Source organism: Panthera uncia (genome assembly GCF_023721935.1).
Source record: "Panthera uncia isolate 11264 chromosome C1 unlocalized genomic scaffold, Puncia_PCG_1.0 HiC_scaffold_4, whole genome shotgun sequence".
NCBI classification, from domain to species: domain Eukaryota; kingdom Metazoa; phylum Chordata; class Mammalia; order Carnivora; family Felidae; genus Panthera; species Panthera uncia.
Genome location: NW_026057585.1, coordinates 12,845,759 through 12,856,984, shown reverse-complemented (window position 1 = coordinate 12,856,984; position 11,226 = coordinate 12,845,759). Strand labels below are relative to the sequence as shown.

General features: G+C 50.1%; 1 pseudogene; it reads right to left on the bottom strand.

The window, feature by feature from the left end:
- Positions 1 to 3,667: 3,667 nt before the first annotated feature.
- LOC125912285 (L-lactate dehydrogenase B chain-like) lies at positions 3,668 to 4,790 on the bottom strand (annotated as a pseudogene).
- Between the last annotated feature and the right edge of the window lie 6,436 nt (positions 4,791 to 11,226).

Here is an 11,226-nt window from a genome sequence, read left to right as displayed (position 1 = left end):
ACCCTGCCATGGTTGAACCCACAGATTTCTGCAGAAAAGGGGAAAAGCATTCCAGGTAGACGGCAGTGAGAGCAAAGACGTGGTGTGCACACATGCGCACACACGCCCACACGCGTACTGAAGTCTTTGTGCCAGGAAGTGTTCTAAACATCTTATATATGTTAACGTATATGCACATATATTATATATATTAACGCATATTAACTCATTTACCTCTCTTATGAGCCCTGTGAAGTCGGTATTAGCCTGCCCTCACTTTATAGAGAAGATAAGGTCCAGAGAGGTAAAGTAACTTGCTTAAGGTCACACAGTTAGAAGTGGGGAGCCAAGATTAGAAGCCAAGTGTGATTGAAAGCAGGGATGGTAGGCCTGGAAAGGACGAGGGAGATAGTGGGACGGGCCACATCTGCCTTTGTCCACTGCTGTGGGGCCAGTGCCCAGTATAGTGCCTGGCCCATAAGTTTCTGAAACATGAGCTCTGCAGAAGGTGTGGCCAACTTGCACGTTTGGGGACACTGAAATTTTGCACAAGGGGATGCTGGAGTTGCTACGTGGGGGCAGTATGGGCCCAGGGATGAAGCCTCTTAGACCACCTTGTCTCCTTTCTAGCTTGAGATCTGGCCTCTGCCCAGGGCTGTCCTCAAGCAGCAGGATCCTTCTCAATGGGACTGCTGAATCCCCACTGGCAGGAGGGGCCACCAAGGAGGCAGATGGGGAGTTACAAATAGTTCCTCAGTATCCCTCTGGCCCCCTCCCCTTAGACTCAGCCTTTCCACCCTTGGCACATGAGCATCCTTGCCTCCTTGTGGAATGTTCTAAGCTCTCCCAGAGGCAAGGTCTAGGGAGGGTCAGGGCTCTGAGGGGAGGACCCACACAGGCTTAGAGGAGAGTGTTTGCTGCCGGCAGAGGCTGCTGAGAGACCGGACGGTGTGCTGGGCTGGAGAGCTGGGGTCTGGTGAGAAAGGAAGTTTCCGTCCTCTGTGGCATTCAGACCCCACCAGGAATGTGGCTTTGGGCCAGGATCCCTCTGGGCAAGAAAGGATGACTCAGCAGAAACAGCGTCCTGACCCCACAGGATAACAGAGCCTCTGCACTGGGGGGTGGGGGGGGGGCAAGTGGCAGGGCTGGTGAATTGACGATCTTCCACCACAGCCTTCGTCTGTCCGGCTCCCGGCCCTCCCTAGATGTCCTTCTCTGCACCGAGGTTTTAAGACTCTCAGAGGAGCAACTTTCAGACAGACAAGGGAGGCACCCCACACTCTTTCCTACTCGGGGGGGGAGGAAGCAGCTTGCTGTTGAGGCCTCCCAGGCCTGGCCAAGGGCAGAAGCCCCTGCATGCTTCAGGGTGGGGGGCACTGGGCGGCGGGGGTTGCTGGGCTGGGCACCGGGGAACTCTGGCACAAGACAGCCAATTGTTAGCACATGTGTTGAGACAGGCACAGAAAGCCACAAGGCTGCTTCTCCATTCCGTTAGCCCAGCTTCTGAAAAATTAAGGATCCATCACCGGGAGCCCCAGGGAAATGCATCCCTTTGGCACCAGCCTCCTGCCTGCTTGCGCCCCAGGGGCCTAGCAGGAGTGGGTGCTGGTGGTGGTGAAGAGGACGATAATGTCAGGGCCATGGCCACCCCTGCTGTTAGCGTTTGTCAAGGATTTCCCATACGCCCTGCTGACCACTTGTACCTGTCTAATCTCATGCGCTCCTCATAACAACCCCATAAAGTAGGGAGGTACTTGTCCTACTTTTTAGAAAGGAAACAACACTGCAGAAGATTAAGTAACTTGCCCGAGGTCCCCCACATAGTGAGTGGCAGAATAAACTTCCAGGTCTGGGATCTTAATGGTTTGCTTTATTCATGACACCTTCTTCTGCCCCTTGGAGGGAGGAGGAAGGCAGAGTCCTGTGGTCCTGCACCCCTTCCCTTGAGGGCCCCACAGTGACTGAGGGTCAGCGGGGTTGGCACATGGAAACTCTGACCCCTTTCTGGGAGCTGTTGCAACACTTGGCGGTTTCCTGTGCGGTTTCCATCGGAGGGTGCTTGGGGCCCACAGAACAGCGAAGATCCTGGGATTCAGGGCTAGAAGACACGCAGCTACCTCCTGACTTACTAGCTGCGTACATGACCCTGACACCTCACCTTGTCTTTCTGGGCCTCGTCTCCTTTACCTGTTAAATGAAAGAAGAACACAACAACTTGGTCTTTACCACCAGCCCCAGCAGGATAAAGTGTAGACCATTAGGCCACTGTGGCCAGGGGCCTGGCCAGATAGAAAGCAGAGTGGGCCAGTGGGGGTGGGGGTTGAGAGGGAAGGGGGTGTGGGGTGGCAGGAAGGGGTTGTCAGGCGGGCATCGTGCTGCTCTGCTCCCAGGTCAGGAGGGAGGCCGACAGAGGTGAGGATTTCCTCTCCTAACAGGTGACAGCCACTTTGCACAGTATCACCCGCCTTGATAGGGGAGCGGAGCCAGGAGCCTTCGGTGAGGACCCAGAGCAGAATGGCTGCATCTTCCCGGGAAAACTGCATGGACAGAACTGTTCTAGGCGCCAGATGACTATCAGTTTCTTGCAAGCTCCCTGTTTGCTGACTTCCTGTTGATGGAAAATGTCCTGCTCTAACCTGGGCTGCTGTTAGTTGACTGGTTCCTGTTACCCCAGCAACAGAGCAATAGTGGAGGTGGCTGCAAGCAGCTATGTTAAATCACTTCATCAATTGTCACCCACAGGCACTGTGTCAAACAAGGGGTGGTTACAGCCCTGTTAAGCTTAGTCACTGCCTGCTACTAAATGTGGCTGAGATGGTTGTAAACATGCTCGGAATAGGCAAACAACAGGCCTCCAACAGACATGTCTTGGTTGATGAAGGAACTTTCGGAATCATGAAGACTTCAGATCATGTCCCTTACGGGTATCACTGATGACTCTATTTTGTTACATTTAAAATTTTGGCAAACCAGTAATTTACATAGGATGTGCATGGCCAGGCTACCCCCAGCTGCCCCATTCCTTGGCTCTTTACGAGGATTTATCAATAACAGCATATCCGTTCTGTTTGGGCTGTTATTATGCCTCTATCCTGGAACATCCTGTAGTGGTTATTTTTTGGAAACATCATCTGGTTCATAATCTCTTAGCAACAGAACTTTGAGGGCTAACGGCTGATGCACACTCCCAGCAAGATGATTGTGACTGGTAGGCAAACAAACCCACAGCAGCCGAGTTGGAGCACCCCTCTGATTATGGGTTTAATTGTTTTAGACCATCAGACGTCACCAGCACCCACCACGGGCTGAGCTTGCTTTGTTAGACGCTTGAGAGCATTTGCTGTGGCAGCCACACACCCAGGCCTGGGCGGAGGTGGTGGGGGGAGCTTTCAGTCACCGGGTGCCCAAGGCTGGCACAGTCTTATCTCCTCGTGGAACATGAGGAACAGGTCCTGGAACATGTATCTGACTCGAAGAGGAGGAGGGCAGGAGCAGTGGCCTTGCGCTCTGTCCACGCCCGCACAAACTCCTTTTGTGGCAGCGTTAGACTGTCCTAACACTGGATTGGAATCCAGCCCTGCTTGAGCCCCCAGCCTTCCCTCTTTCTTTCTTTTCTATCTTTTCTTTTCCTTCTTTTTTTGCCCCCAATAGTTAATTCTGTCTGTTCAAGGGCTCATACCGCAAGCATTAAACCAAGTGCAGGCTCTGATTCTGTGAGCACAAGTTCATGTATCTACAAAGGTAAAAAGCAAACTGTGATCCACGTACATGGATAGAAACTAGAGATCCATGGTTAATCATGTTGGAGTTTTTACATTTCTACCGCCTAGAATCCAGAAGTCACAGAGCTTTTAGGTCCTTCTTGATGTCCCACAGGGTATCTGCACTTTTCTGGAGCTGAGCAACTTGGTCAGCCTTCAGTTTCTGGTTGATAACACTGGTTAACCCCTGGGCACTCAGGATACATGGAAGGCTCAGGAAGACTTCATTCTCAATGCCGTACATTCCCTTCCCCATCATTGACACAGGATGACCCCTGGATAGATTTTCAACATGCATTCAATGAGGTGAGCCACACTTATCCAATAGCCTATCTGGTATATCCTTTGGCTTGATGGTTCCATAGGCACTTCTGGTCACCATCTTATGTGCTTCCTCCCAATTTTCACTATCATTCCCATTTTTGGATTCAGTTCCTAGAGAGAAATGCCTGCCACATTCACTCTACTCCATACAGCCTCACTAAAGACACCACGTTCTCCCCCAACTCGGCAGCTGCTGGGACGAATGCCGAGTTTTTCACCTGGAAGATCTCAAAATCTCGCACTCACTTCCAATCACATCATGCTCAGGTAATCCAGTTAGTCTCCAGGTAACATATGTGAGAATCGACCGGATCGGGAACTATAATTATGACGCAATTGGCTGTCCTTGATGATCTGAAGAAGAATGAATCTGAAGACATTAATGTTCCCCTGCACCAGATTGAGATGACTCTCTTCCTCTGGCTGGCAGACTCCTGCATTTTCCATCACAATCTTAGAATTGGCAGAGTAATCTCTATCTGCCACAAGTTTTGGTGTCTGAAGAAGTAAGCTTCCATGCTGCAGATGCACCTCCTCTTTTTTGAGTTTATCTTCTAAAACATCCACGACGGCAAGTTCCTCATTTAGAGACTTTCCCAGAAGGCTGCTGGCATGTATCATACCAACTAGTTCAACACCTACTGCAATGATTTCATTGTTTGGTACTATTGCCATTGCCTCTTCTTCTGCAACCAGGGCGATCAGTTTTTCCATAAGAGTTGCCATCGAGTACAAGAGAGAGAAGGCTCTGGGGAGGTTGTGGTAGCCATGCAAAGAAGACAATGGCAGCTGCGTGCCTTGCCTCCACTCTCTCTGCTCATCCCATTCACATATCCAGGTCCATAGGGACAGCTGGGTCCTTACTTTATGTGTAATCTCCAAAGGTACTGCATAGTGTAGCACATGAGGGCCACTGCCACAGACCAGTTCCAGGGGTCAAAGGCCACACGCAATATGTGCATCCTGGAGTCACTGAACCCAATACTCACAGGCAGCACGGGGCCTCCTGTCATTGGGGCTCACGATCCTCTTTTATTCTGGTTCTTTCTGGTCCCTCCCCAAGGTGAGATCATGATTCCCCGTCTGTGAGGACTAGGAATAAAAATTAAAATAATAGCTACCTTTGGGGCACCTGGGTAGCTCAGTCGGTTGAGGGTCCAACTCTAGATTTTGGCTCAGGTCATGATCTGATGGTTGTGGGCTCCACGCTGAGCATGCAACATGGTTGGGACTTTCTCCTTCTCTCTCTGCCCCTCTCCCTGGCTCGTGCTCTCTGTCTCTTGAAATGAAATGAAATGAAATGAAATGAAATGAAATGAAATGAAATAGCTACCACTTATTACTATGAACCAGGATCTTTACTGATATGCCCTTATTTACTCCTGAAAACCTTATAAGGACATGATATTGTCTTCCCCATTTACAGATCAGGAAATTGAGGATCAGTGTAACTGAGTGATTTGCTGTAAGTCACAGAAGCAATTTCTGTTTGTGACACCCACAGTCATGCTCCTCCCCCTCCCTAGCCCTATAACTCATGAGCAGAGGTGGATTTACTAAGAAAGTCCTGAAGCTCTGCTCTGGGCCCCGTCACTTGCACCGCCCTGTCCGAGGCCCTAGAAATTGATTCATAGGGCCACATATCGTTGGGACACGAGTATTTTAATATTTTGCCTAAAGGAGAGTCCCCCTTTGATTCCACAGATTCCTTCCTCAGATTCTTCCCCTTTCTGTCCCCTTCTCTGCTCTATTCGTTCTCCTTAGCCTTGTCACTAATATACCGTGGTGTACCATTGCACATGCTAGGCACCACTCACTATGTGTTTTGAATGAATAAATGAATGAATGAATGAGTACAGCCATTGTCCTTATGCGTAAAGCAATCTTGTGCCATAGGTCAGGCAAAGATATAAAACTGTGAAAAGTGACTTGCTCAAAGCCCCTACTTACAATCCAGTCCCCTTTCTCTTGCTCTGAGCTGCCTTTGAACTTGGTCATGCCTAGGTTTCCTCTGGCCCCAACACTACAATTTACTCATAGACCAGACATCATGTCACTGGTGTTTCATCCCTGACTCCTCTCTCTCAGTGAGTTCCTTTACCCCCCAAATCCTATCAACTGCCTCCCAAGTGTCTCTGAAACTGATCACTCTGTTTATCTCCACAGTCCCCACCGCAGATGGGGTCTCCATCAGCTTCCTGGCCTCCTCTCTGCCCCCTGTCTGTTGCCCACACAGCTTCCAGAGACTGATTTTCCTGCTGGAATTACTCCCATGAATTCCCATTTTGTAGAGATCGTATCTGAAATCCTTAGCCTGACCCACAAGGCTCACATTGGCTTTTTTTTTTTTTTTCAGTTTCTCAAACTCACCATCTCCCTGACTCGGAGCCTTTGCATATTCTCTACCCACTTCAGGTGCCAGAACAGTCTTCCCCTCCTCCCTCTCTACCATCCTACTTAATTTTTCACTCACCCTTCTGGTCAAGCATCACTTCCTCAGGGCTACCTTCCATGTCTACCCACACTGAGTCAGAGCCCCTGTGAATTATTTTTATAGCTCCCTGTATATCTCTGCCTAGAACTGATAGCCACTGATATAAATAACCAAGTGTATAACCCTTGGTGTTTGATCTGGCGTTGTGACCCCTCCCTCTAGCCTCCTCCCCAGTCAAAGACCTAAGTTCCCAGAGGGCAGGGACCATGTCTGCCTGGCTCACTGCTCTATCTTTGTTTTGTTTGTTTGGCTGAAAGAATAAAGACACTCATTCCTTTCTCACATAGCCCTCGAAGTGTTTCTTATCAGCTGGCAGCAGTGCCCCATCTGGTCCTTTCGGGACCTGGGTTATCCTCCATGCTGTGGCTCTGTTATCCCTAGGAGTTGTCATCTGCATAGTTGAGGCTAGGTCATCACCATCTCTGGACTGGAGCCAGCAGGGAGGAGGGGAAGAGTTTTCTAGGTCTTGGTTTGGTTCCAGGGATCTATTACTGACTAACAAACAGCCCTGAGATAATGTGCTAAAAGACATCAACCGTTTCATTATCCTCATAGACTCTGTGGGTCTGTGAGGAATGCTGGGGAATTTGGACAGAACACAGGGAGGGTGACTTCTGTTTCTGCTCTATACCTTCCGGGGCCTCAGCTAAGACTCAAATGACCAAGGGTGACTCAAATGGTTGGGGTTGAATGTTCTGGAGGCATCTTTACTCACCCGGTGCCTCACTGGAAGACTAGGCTCAGCCAGGCCTGAACCAGGGGACCCACATGTGGCCTCTCCAGTTTGGTGGCCTCAGGGGAGTTAGCTTTCTTGATGGAGGCTCAGAGCTCTAAGAGCAAGAGTTCTCAGAGAACGAGATAGAAACCTCTATGCCCTAACCTTAGAAGTCACGTTACAGTTGGAGACTGCCCAGGTGCAAGTGGAGGGGTCATAGATCCCCTACCTCTTGCCAGGAAGAGGGTTAAAGACTTTGTGTCATATTTTAAAGCCATTATAGCCAGAGGGACACATGCCAGTTTCACTCACATTCACCTACTGAGAACGTAGGTGTATGGTCCCAGCTAAATTCACAGGGCTGGAAAACACGCGTCCCTAGACACATGCCTGATGTCAACTTCATTATAAGGAAAGAGGGAGAATGGATTTGGGCCAACTGTTTGCATTCTGCCACAGCTATTCCTCTGGTCACCAAATATCCAGGTGTACCCCCTCTTCCCACACGTGCAATATGCTTCTCCTTGGGGGAAAAACCCTAAAGTTCCGTTGACTGCCTCTTTGTTGAATGACTAACTGTATGTTTGCAGAGTAACTGTGTCCAGCCGTATACTCTAAAGATAGGGTGGTCAGAGGCGGTGTTCCATTTCTTAACCTAGAGCCTCGAGGTGGGCTAGTTCTAAGCGGGGAGGCAAAAATCAGGGAGCAGTGGCCTGTTAGGAGTGAAGAGAAATCTGTTCTCCCTTTATCTTGGTACTTAATTCCATCTATTTACAGGGTAGGAAAAACAATAATTGTTAATTGAAAAGAATGTCTGTCTCATTGTGCATCTAAAATTAATTCCAGATGGATCAAAGATTCAGATGTAAAAAATAAACCCATAAAATGCTAGGGGAAAGGATTAGAGCAGACAGTTCATAGAAGAAGATAAATAAAAGGCTGACAATGGTATGAAAAGACACATTCTTGAGGATGAGAGGAGGCAGGAACTCTTGTGTGTTACTAGTTGGTATTTAAATGGATCGTTTTTACAAAGGGGGATTCAGCGATATCTTTCAAGATGTCAAACGTTCAATACCCTTTTATCCAGAAACTGCATTTCTAGGTATTTATTCTGCAGATATACAGCATTCCCACAATTGAGCAAAACTATATGCCAAGGATGTTCAGTGCAGGCTTGTTTAGAATAGCTAAGTAGCTGGAAACCACCTAAATGCCCCTCTGTGGGAAACTATTTAATAAAGTAGAATCCCACGCAGCTGTTAAGAAGAATATGGTAGACTTATCAGTACTCACATGGAAAAATGTCCAAGGAACTGCAATAAGCAGAAACAAAAGGCAATTTGGAGGGCATGGTGCGTAGTGTAAATTCACGTCTGTTAAGAAAGAAAGCAAGCAAAATAATTCGTAGGTATTTTACAAAATGCCTGGAAATATTCATAGAAAGTTTTTTAACAATGGTTACTTCAGGGGGAGTGCACTTGAGGCTGTGGGGAGCAGGAGGATGTATAATTTTTCCTTTATGTCCTTCTCCACTGTATGGATTGTTTTAATTGTAAAAAACATGTAACACCTCTTTTATAGGAGAATCAAATTCAGAGTAGTGGTTATTCCTAAGGAAGAAGACAAGGGAATGGAAGAGAGGACATAGGGTCCTTTAACTGTATGTACAGTGTTATGTTTCTAAAAGAAATTGAGGGCACTTGGGTGGCTCCGTCGGTTGAGTGTCCGACTCTTGATTTTGGCTCAGGTCACGATCTCGTGGCTGGTGAGTTTGGGCCCTGCGTCAGGCTCCGTGTGGACAGCTCAGAGCATGCTTGGGATTCTCTCTCTCCCCCTCTCTCTGCCCCTCCCCCGCTTGCTCTCTCTGCAAGTGACGATATGTTAAGAATTGATAAAGCTGGCAGGGGGGTACCTGGGTGCTCATTATATAATTCCCTATGCTTTTCTAAATTTGGGGGACAATTTACAACTTAAAAGAAGCTTTTTAAAAAAGGATTCGTTCTATACAACAACATAAAATAAATGGAAAAGAAGCCAGAAAAATGAAGCAACTTGGTAAATTCAACCACAGTCTCATAGGAAGGAGATACGGAAACTTAATGTTTCCCGTTTGGACTCTTGGGTGCCCCTGGATTGGAAGAAATGCTAGGGATGACGTTGCTTTGGGAAAGGGAATGTGCCGATCTGGCAGTGAGGCTGGGGTTCCATGCCGGAGCCCGGGCTGGGTGCACAGTTAGGACACTGACGCTGGTCTGGGTGCAAGCAGGTGAGCAGGGGGAAACCCGGGCAGTGCAGGGGGGGCAGTGGCAGCCTGGGGTTCGCCGCCAGCACCGCCAGGGCCTCCCGGGGCTGCTCCTCTTTGCTCCTGTCACACGCACCACGTCATCGTCTGTCAGCCGAAAGAGCAGTAGGGGCAGCCGTGTCTCCTTTCTCCCAAGTACTGCTTCTGGGGGAGACTGAGCAGCACCCCAACTCCTGCACTGGAAGCCCGGGAGAGCAGGGTCTCCGGTCCCCCGGTCCCCCGGTCCCCCGGCCCTCACTCCCTTCCCTCCGGTCCCTCCTGCCGGGCAGGGCCTTAATCTGCTGCACCTGCAGTTCTTTGATCCGTTTCAGTTTCCTTTCTTTTGAAAAAAACTAACCACAGTGCGGTGCGTGTTGCCAGCCTGACTCTGTTGCTTTGAAAGCCCTCTTCCTGTGAACTTGAGATGTGGGTGATAAAGCAATGAAGGACAGTGGCCTGTGGGTCTCACCAAGGGCCTTTGTTCTGGGTACTGATGTTATGTCACTCGCAGGCAGAGGTGGGGCCTAGAGTCTGTCCTTGAGGCTCAGAGGGCTGTCTCAGGCAGGGCCGCCGTGTCACTGCTGGGGTTCTGCCTAAGTGACATATGTGCAGGTACATGGGAGCATCCCCACACAGGGAGTTGGACTCGGGCTGCCAAGTGTCCTTCAGCCGGGCCCCTGTCCTGCTTCCACCGCTCCACCCACCTCAGATATCTGAGTGTAGACCCCAGGCTTCCGACAGGCCCAGGGCTGCTTCTTTCCAGAGGGGCTAAGACGCAGGGCACACACCCTCCCGCAGTTGCTGCCGGTGTGTGTGCGTGTGTGTGTGTACCCTTCAGGCCCCTGCAGGGAGACAGAGAGTTTCTGGGTTCCAGTCCTGGCAGGAACTGTAAGACCTGCTGAGCAAACAGCTCACCAGTGCATTGTGTGATGTCCAGGGTTTCTGGGCTGGCGTCCGGCTTCTCAGTGGCCCCGATTTTGTGTTCTTGTTGTTGAGCTCTTGGGAACCAAGGGCTGGCAGCCAGCCAACGCATGCAAGGACTCCACGCTGGAATCCTTAAACACATCATCGCGTTTCTCAGAACAACTGAGTACAAGCATGCTCAGCATCCCTGTTTTACAGAGGAGGAGACTGAGGCCCACAAAGGTCGGATAGCTCGTCCAGGGTTCCCAGCTGGGAAGGGGTGGGGTCGGGATCTTGTCTCTTCTCACTGCCAGGTCTTCTCCACAACTTCTCTTCCCTGCTCTGCGCGCTGAGGGGGGTCTGTGAGGATTGCGTGGGGCGGGGTGGGGTGGGGCGGGGCAGGGTGGGGCGGGTGTGGGGGGAGGAGCCCTTACTCTGCACCTTGACCAGTGGGGAGCACTGAGAGCATATGGGAGGCAGAGAGTGCATGGCCCTTATTCTGTCCCACACCTCCTGTGGGGTGGCCATGATCTGGCTGCATCGCTCAACTGAGGCCACGCCTCGCATCAGGGCCCTCTCCTCCCAGACAGGGTCTAGTCACCCCCTTGACCTCTCACCCCATCAGACCTAGTGGTGGATGGACTGCTATTGGGCCAGGTTCTTAGAATCGTTTCCTACACCCTGCCCTTACCTTTGAATATAATCCCTTGATTGAATGTTCCTCAAATGGCCCCATCTGAGTGTGCCATCTGCCTCCCACTGGGAC